Source organism: Dipodomys spectabilis, unplaced genomic scaffold, assembly GCF_019054845.1.
Source record: "Dipodomys spectabilis isolate Male_0828 unplaced genomic scaffold, ASM1905484v1 ptg000221l, whole genome shotgun sequence".
Classification (NCBI taxonomy): Eukaryota; Metazoa; Chordata; class Mammalia; order Rodentia; family Heteromyidae; genus Dipodomys; species Dipodomys spectabilis.
The window spans coordinates 1126200-1135843 of record NW_024870898.1 but is presented as its reverse complement, the minus strand read 5'-3'; positions in this window follow the sequence as shown (position 1 = coordinate 1135843).

The window sequence follows — 9644 nt, the reverse complement described above, 5'->3', positions numbered from 1 at the left end:
ATCTGGCACCAATGAAAATTACTATTCACAAGTTACTATTCACAAGCAATTTCACCATGAACAGTCGCTACTGTAAATTGTATATAACAGTGACCAGGGTAAATTCTAAGAGTCATTTATTTATTCTTGCTGTTATTAGGAAAGACTCAACCATGGAAGAGAGTTCTGCAGAACAGGCGGAGTCATCAAAATTGGAAAAACCGCAGAAGAGCAAAATGAAAACAAAGAAAGGACGTAAGGTATTAAGGATTTGTTAGCTCAACACTTTAGTCATGGATAAGAAGCAATTGAAATTAAAGGGGCAGACTGTATCTGTAAGCTGCACCAATACATTACACAATAGTGGTCATCTTCAGCCACTTTGGCAAATGTTCCACAATATTTCCTACGGGCATTTCGCAAAGGCAGAAAACAGTAGATTCTAGATGACCAGTCTTTGAGTTTGAAATCCTAATTGCTTGAGTGTGTCAGATAACTTTTACCCATCTTGCCTTCTGTTGGTGCCATACATCTGCACCTCTCCCTAACAGGCAAGAAAGGGAGACATTCTTAATGCCTCATCTTTTGTTGTTTTGTTTTTTTTCTTTATTGAAAAGATGATGAGTAGGGGTGGTTACAGTTACATAAGTAAGGTAATGTGCACATTTGTTTTTAAACAGTTACCCCATCCCTCATTTTCTCCCACTTACCCCTCCTAGTCCTCTCCCCCCTCCCAAGTTGTAGAGTTCATTCCCAGCATAGTGTCAAGTGAGTATCTCATTAGTTCATACATTGTCCTGCTATTTCTATGATTCCCTTACCCTTCCGCAGATTCAATAAACTTATATACAAGACACAAGGTACAAAAAACTAAGAGAAATGAAAAAACTAACTACATACAAGATATAATAAGAACTTCTTTTTTCTAATTCTTGGAGTTCATGTTGATATGCTTCATTATATATGGTCCTATGTGCTTAGCAATTGGATTATTGAGATCACCTCTTAAGAATATCATAGACATATTCTAGTTATTACAAATGAGGGGAACCATGAAATCTACTTTTATTTGGGTCTGGGTTACTTCACTTAATGTAATTTTTCCAGGTTTTTCCATTTCCTTATGAATTGGGACAATGCCATTCTTTCTAAAGGAAGCATAGAACTCCACTGTGAATATATACCACATCTTCTCGATCCATTCATCTGTTGAGAGGCATCTGTGTTGGTTGCATATGTTAGCCATGGTAAATACTACTGCAATGAACATGGTTGTGCTGGTAGCTTTGGTATAGCTTTGTTTGTGGTCATTTTGGTAAATGCCCAGAAGTAGGATTGCTGGGTCATCGGGGAGCAATATGTTTAGTCTTTTGAGGCACCTCCATACTGCTTTCCAGAGTGGTTGAACAAGTTTACACTCCCACCAACAGTGTAGTAGTGTTCCCTTTTGGCCACATCCCCTCCAGCATCTGTTGTTTTTAGATTTCTTGATAATGGCCCTTCTAACTGGGGTGAGATAGAATCTCAATGTTGTTTTGATTTGCATTTCTTTTATGGCCGAAGATTTTGAGCATTTTTTCATGCATCTATTGGCCATTCTTATTTCCTCTTCAGAGAAGTGTCTCTCTAAGTTTTAGCTCACTTGTTAATGAGGTGATTGTTTCTTTGGGGATTTGTTTTGGGGGACCTTTAATTTTTTGAGCTGTAAGTACATTTTAGATATGAGGCCTTTGTCTGTTGTATGGCTTGTGAAGATCTTCTCCCAGTCTGGGGGCTTTTTTCTTGCTAGCTATGTCCTTTACTGTGCAGAAGCTCTGCAGTTTAATGTGAATGTCTCATCTTTCCAAACCCTAATTTCAAGGTAGGTAATCCCCAGAACCCAGATTTTACTCATTTTGAATTATTATTACTCACTTTATATTCTCAGTGTTAGAATATCATTCATTAAAACTGCTTATCTAGACATTCCAGAAATTAGAAAGTAACCTTTATGAATCCTCTAAGCATTAGAGAAATATAAGAAATTTGGCTTCTGTCCCTATGGCAGTAGATAGCTCCACAGTTATTGAAATTAAATAATTGCACAAATTTCCTAGAAAAGAGAATGCTAAAAGCTCAGGAAGCTGTCCTCTTATTCATACCTCTCTTTTTCATGGGCCCTTAGCGGCCATTACAGCAATACTTCAATCAAACATGTAAGAACAATGATCATTGGAGCAAAATGGCTCCAGTCTGGTAGGGGTTGGTAGAAACTAAAGTGTTTTTCTACATCAGGCTGGAATGTGTCAACTATGGTCAGAAATACAAGTCTGAGAAGCCAAGATGCAGACTTTTAAGCCAGAAAGGAATCTTGTACAACCCATGACTCATCTGGGAGACCTGGCCCAGGCCAAGGCCAATGTGCCTCAAGGCCTCCCTGTCACTGAAGAGACTAGACAGCTACAACTTTCTTCACCTTGTGCAATGGAGAATTTTCTTCCATCCTAGAAAACATCCCTCTTCAGTGTCTTGTCTTTTTAGAAACAAAAGCTTTTGACAGTGTGGCATCAATACAGTACATTAATTTCCTTAACATCAGCATTACAAATGGTCTGACTAAAATCCTATTGAAATCTGCAATGATATATGCTTAGTCTAAGTAATGAATCTCCATGTGTGTGAAAATAGGAGTGTAAAGTTGTTATTTGGGCGCTTATGTGTTGATTGCAAGTACAACTATTGTTATTCATGGCATTTTGTAGCTGGCATGGATTGGAAAGGGAGAATTTGATTAAATTTGTGGTTTGGGAGAAATTGCTGATATTGTCCATCTCTGTGAAAAGGAGATACCCACTGCTTCAGGACCACTGGATTTTAATTTCTTTCCAGGCTTGAATATTTATTTCCCTTTAAACAGAGAATTGAGGAAATAATAATGGAAGGGGGAGAGATAGACAGATGTGAAAGCCTCAAAAGTATCTACCAGCAATGTTCAAGAATTCTTCTTACTTCGTACTCTTAACAGCTTTGCTCATTTTTACCCATCTGGTGGTAATGAAATAAAGTATCTCATTTGCATTTCTCTGATCATTAAAAAACTAGAACATGTTTTTATCTCTCTAGTTTGCCTTCATGTTTTCTTGTCTGTGAAATGCTTGCTTAGGCCTTTCATCCTTTTTGCTCTTTTTTTAATATATAGTTCTTTGAATACTGCTTCTTTTTTTGGCTGTGTAGACACCTTTTTCTAGTTTATGGCTTGTCCTCTTGTAATTTTCTGCAGGATAAAAGCTCCTGATGTTAATATTCTTGAATTTATCAGCAGCTTTTGATAACTATCAAGTCAAGTGCCTTCTTACATGCTTTCTGGCCATTTGGTGATGTGTCTTTCCAAATGATTTGCCCATTTGCCTCATTTGTCACTTGCCTATTTCTTACCAATTTGTAGGTTGTTTTAACTTACAGTTAGGAGTCCTTTGGTTATATGTATTACAGGAATCTTTCCCCATGTTATAATTGCCCCATTCTCAGTATCTTTGAACCAGAAGTTCTTCGTTTTAATGAACTCACATATATCCTTTCTGTTCATTTAACAATGATTTTTGTGGGGGTCTGTTCAGTAAATTACCCCCCCCCATCGTGTCTTTTGATGAAGTACATACATTCAAATCTTGTTTTCTCCAGATTTTGTGCTCTTGACATTTTGTTGCAAAATTGATATACTATTTGTTTGTACTTTCACAGTTGTGGTCATTCCTACTATTAAGTAGCATGAGAATGTAGAATAGATATGTCATTTGTGATAAGTGCTGGTAGTCCACCATCTCAAAGTTCATTCAATCCAACAAGTTTGGCCTTGAGCAGTAGCCAAGAACACTTTAACTCTTTATTGATTGATTCCACCCGGATTCACATTACCAAGCAAGCAGAGGATAAGTGGAGCTCAAAGGTGTAGTTGTAATTTCTGGACTTTTGCTCAGGGAAATACTTCATTCTTAATTATCTTTCCCTTAACTGAAAGCTACAACAGGGCCATCTGCATTTATTCCCTTGTAGATTGTTGGGGCTAACGAGTTTCCTTTACCTTTTATATGAAATGCCAAAAGTTAGCCATCGCTCATCACTCCAGTTTCAAAATCTGACTTCTTTGAAATTCTAAGACAGGATGATAAAATATTATGCATAATATGGTTTTGTTTTTCAATCTCAGGTTACACGAGAAACATCTAGCAGCAATTCATCTGAAGATGAGGCTGATAGCAAAAAAGAACTAGAAAAGGATAATCTGCCACTTTCAGGTCTGTTCGCTGCTGATGCTTCTATCAGTCACTATTTAGGAGCTGGACTTCTTTAGCTTCTACCCAGGGCTCCTCCACTACTGAGCTTTGTAATTTGGGACAGGTCACTTAACGTCTCTGTGTTTAGCTTTTACAATCTGCAAAAGAGGAAGCTAATACTATCTTACTATGATGAGATTTCAGTGAGATTAATCTAATGATAATAGTGTCTGACATGTAGAAAGCTCTCAATAAATATTAGCAGCTGCCGACAGTGTTACTTTACAGATCGTGCTAGTAGAGTGCCGCTGACCACTTTTTTCTCAGTTGAATATTGGGATTATTGGCATTTCATAACTCACAGCCTCAGAAGGCCTACATGTTTTCCTATAAGTAGAATAACACTTTTTTTTTGTTAGTCCTGGGGCTTAAATTCAGGGCCTGGGTGCCATCCTTGAGCTCTTTCACTCAAGGCTAGTGCTCTAGCACTTTGAGCCACAATATCGCTTCCAGTTTTCTGGTGATTAATTGGAGATGAGTCTTACGGACTTTCCTGCCCAGAATGGCTTTGAACTGTGATCCTCAGATCTCAGCCTCCTGAGTAGCTAGGATTACAAGTGTAAGCCCCCAGCACCTGGCTAGAATAACCCTTTGCATCTCATTCAAAAATTAGTTGGCTTACTTCACTTAATATAATTTTTTCCAAGTCTTTCCATTTCCTAACAAATGGGGCAATGTCGTTCTTTCTGATAGAAGCATAGGATTCCATTGTGTATATATACCGCATTTTCTTGATCCATTCATCTACTGAGTGGCATCTAGGTTGGTTCCATATCTTAGCTATGGTAAATAATGCTGCAATAAACATAGTTGTGCTGGTAGCTTTAGTGTGGTCTTGTTTGTGATCATTTGGGTAAATGCCCAAAAGTGGGATTGCTGGGCCATAGGGGAGCTCTATGTAGAGTCTTTTGAGGAACCTCCATACTGCTTTCCAAAGTGGCTGAACAAGTTTACACTCCCACCAACAATGCAATAAGGTTCCCTTCTGTCCACATCCCCTCCAGCAGAAAGAAACATAGGTCCCATGGTTTCCCTTATTTGCAATAACTAGTATATGTCTGAGTCCAGCAGAAAAGGTCAGATAAGTTGATGTTAGGGGAATGAACCCCAAGATAAGTATTCAAATGGTTTTTTGTGTCTTTTTCCTTTCATGCAGTTGTTTCTAACATATTTATAAGAGGATTTCTTTGTTGCTTTGTATGTCCCTCCCCCACGGTATAACCCATGCTTTCACTGTATTTGATGTTGGTATAATTTGTGGAGGGGAAGGGAAAAAACAAATCGTTTAACTAGAGATACAGGTGGACCCATTGCAACAATGAGATGTACAAGTCGGTATGTCGAAAAACGAACTTTACAACTTTGGTGGGGGGGGGTTGGGGGAGGATCGGGTCGGGGGAAGGGGGGAGTATGGGAAGGGATGAGAAGGAGAAACAAAGAGGAGGCAACAATGCTTGATAAGAAATGTACTCGTTATCTTGCCCATGTAATTGTAACTCCTCTGTATGGTATTCTCACAATAAAAAAAAAATTACAGTTGGGTCATGATGTGAGTGCCCTCTAAAATGTGTTGTTCACTCCCTATGAGTACAAAACACTTTATATTAGTAGTAATTGGCATTTGAGAAAATACTTCACCCATACTTATCTTGAAAGTGAATGTCAAAACAGGTATGCCACGTGTTCTACACTGCTCTGGGGATACAGAGATATAAAGTCACAGCTCAGCTTCAAAGACAAACGCATGAACAAACACTCATACTTGCACACAAGGTGATTGGGTTAAAAGAAGTTTAGTCAAAAAGCAATGAGCACACAGTGGCAGAAGCTCTTGGGTCTGCCTTAGCAGGTAGAGAAAAGCTGAAAATAGGCAGAAACTTTGGAAGTATGACCAAGGACAGAGTCCAATTTGGCTAGGTGGGCAGTCACACAGAGAAAAGCAGCAAATAGCAGCCCTGTGCTCTGGCTCAATTAGTCCTTCCTAGTGAAGGAGAAGGAACACTTCCTTAACGGCAGACACTTTATGCACTGAGAAACTGTGAGTATGTGTTTATTGGGCAGCTCCCTGGCCAAAACTCAGGTTTGTGAAGCAGCTCAGTACTGGCTAGGCCTGGTTTCCCAGAGTGTTGCCTGCCTGGCACTTCCTACAGACACACCTTTCTTCCATTACATCAAAATCCAGCTCTCGCTTTTGTTTTGTTCCAGTAACCTTAACTTTGGTTTAAATTCGTTTTTCATTTTTCTTCCTTAGAAAATTTTGACATGTATTATAGGGACATGGTGAAACCTCAAAAACTGCTCTTCCTGCAAGCTGAAACTGGTGAGCTTCAGGAGGGAAGAAAAGTGTATTTCCACAAATATGTAACAACTTTCGGAGAAAAGGGAACAAAAATTGAGTTTCTTGCTAAACCATCTACTTCAAGGTGAGACACTCATTTCCCCAAATATATTTGGGAAGATTATGACCAAAATGCAAAAAAAATAGTTTTAAATTGAGCTCTTCACTTGCACATAGCAAACACTATGTCAAGTAGTTGCCATAACAGAAACAAACTAGTGCCTACAACAATCTTCATTTTCTTTATGTTCATCTTATTTATTTTCAAGTTCTTATTGGGAGATATTCTTTGTAATAAGGGTTTAATCACATTTCCATACCTGCATATAATGAATTTTGTTGATATTCACCTTATGTTACTCTTAAATTTCTCCATTTTCCTTTGTATATCCCTGGCAGTAGTCCTTTTACATTCAAGACTTTGTTTTCTTATGTTTCACCTCCCTCTAGATTCCACAAATGTTAAAAAAAAAAGATACATCTCTTTGTAGGACTACCTTATTTTACTTGATTTTATGATCTCCAGTTCCATAAAACTTTTTCCCGGAAAATAATTCTGTTTTTCTTAGTGGTTGTGTAAAACTTGACTGGATAGATAGGTAGGTAGGTAGGTAGGTAGGTGGATGGATGGATGGGTGCATAGATAGATAGATAGATAGATAGACAGGCAGACTGACCAAATTTTTTAGGGGGGTGGTACTGGCACTTGAGCTCTGGGCCTCACAGCTGGTGTTATACCTCTTGGATCACACTGCTGGTTATTTTCTGGTTAATTAGTGATAAGAATCTTGTAGATTTATCTGTCTGGGCTGGCTCCAAACTTTGATTGTTCAAGCTAGCCTAGTAAATAGCGAGAATTCTAGAACCACCCACAACCAGATATAGTCTATGTTTTCTTTATCCAGTCATATTGATGGGTACCTAAACTAAGTCCATAAACTGGTGATTGTGAATAGTGCAGCAATACACATGAGCATACAGGTATCTGCAGTAGTTTGATTCTTTTGAATACCCAGAAGTGGTATGCATGCATGGATCATTTTGCGAAGACTCCATACTGATTCCCATAGTATGGAGCACTCATTCCAAGAACATGGAGTAAGAGTTCCTTTTTTCCTAGATCCTTGCCAGCATTTGTTTATTCTGGGTGGAGTAAGGTAGAATTTGCATTTCCCCAATAGCTGAGGGGTTTGCACCTTTCTTCATGTGTTTATTAGCCATCGTAATTCATTTGAAAAGTGTCATTCAGTTCATCTGCCAATTTATCAAGTAGATTATTTAAGTATAAATTCAATTTGTTGAGCTCTTTAGATATTCTGAATATTAATCCCCTATCAGATGAATATCTGACAGAAATTTTCTCCTGTTATATAAACTCTCTATTCTTTTATTGTGCAGAAGGTTTTGTAAAATTTTATAAAATCCCATTTTTCCTGTTTTTCTTTCCTGAGCTATTGGGGTCCTATTTAGAAAGCCCTTATCCATGTCTATATTTTCAAGTATATTCCTCATGTTTTCCCAAAGTAGTGTCAGTGCTTCAGGTCTTTCGTTGAGTTTTTTAATCCATTTTGATGTGAATTTTATTTTAATAATACTGGCATTTGAACGCAAGACCTTGTGTTCCTTTAGCTTACTTGGTCAGCTGGTACTTTACCACTTGATCATCACAACCAACCTGGATTTTCGTTGGTTATTTGCATATTCGGTCTCAAAGATTTTTCTGCCCATCTATCCGCTGGATCTCAGCCTCATGAGTAGTTGAGGATTACAGATATGGGACACTAGCACCCAGCTAGTCTATAAATACCTTAATGAAAACTTTGTATTTATATTCATCAAGAAAATTGGCTCATTGTCTTCCTTTATTGTTCTGTCCTTATGAATTTTTGATATTAAGATACTAATGGCTTCATAGAATAAGTTTTTAAATGTTACTTCCCTTTGCATTTTGAGGAATAATTTGAAGAACATTGGTATTAGTTCTTTAAATGTCTGGAAGAGTTTAGCACTGAATCTATCTGGTCCTCAGATTTTCTTTGTTAATTTTTTAAAATAATTACCATTTCAATTCTACTGCTCATGTTGAGCCTATGCTAGTTGTACTTTCTTGGCTTAAATCAGTAGGTCATATATGTCTAGAAATTTATCCATTACTTTCCAATTTACTGGAGTTAGGTTTTCAAAAACATTCCTTAATGATCATCTAGAGTTCAGTGGTATCTGGTATGATATGACCGCTTTCATGTCTAATTTTACTAATTTGTGTCTTGCTTTTTGTTTAGTGTGGCTAAAGGTTTGTTAATCGTGTTTACCCTTTAAAAGAACCAATTCTATTTCATTGGTGTTTGTATTTGTTCCATTCAGTTTAATCTATTTTTCAGCTGTGGTCTTTATAACTTATTTTAGTTTGCTAGTTTGAGCATTAAGCTTAATCTCATTTTTCTAAACCCTTGATGTACATCATTAGTTTATTCATGTGAAATCACTCTGAGTTTTTAGGGAGGCACTCATAGCCTTCCCTCTTAAAACTACATAAAAACTTCTCTCTTCAAAGCACTTTCATTGTGTATGGTAAGTAATGTTATCATTTTCATTTGATTTTAGGAATTTAATTTCTTATTTAATTTTAATGTAAAGATGCTGTACAGAGGGGTTCCAGTTACATGAGTAAGGCAATGAGTACATTTCTTGTCGAGCATTGTTACCCCCTCCCTTGTTCCCCCACTATCCCTTCCCTCTCTGACCTTCCTCCTTCCACCTCCCCATCTTTTTATTTTTAAAGGATCCACTGGTCATTCAGATGTGAGCCATTCAGTCTCCACGTGTTTGTATAATTTCTGTAGCTTCATGCTATTGTTTCCTGGTTTATTCCATTGAAGTCTGAGAAAATACAAGATAAATTTCGACTTTCTTTGTATATAATGGGATGCTTTTATTTGTTTCTGCAATTATGAAGAATAACTTAGGTGGATATAGTAATCATGACTGTCAGTTCTGTTTTTTGGGGCTTGTAG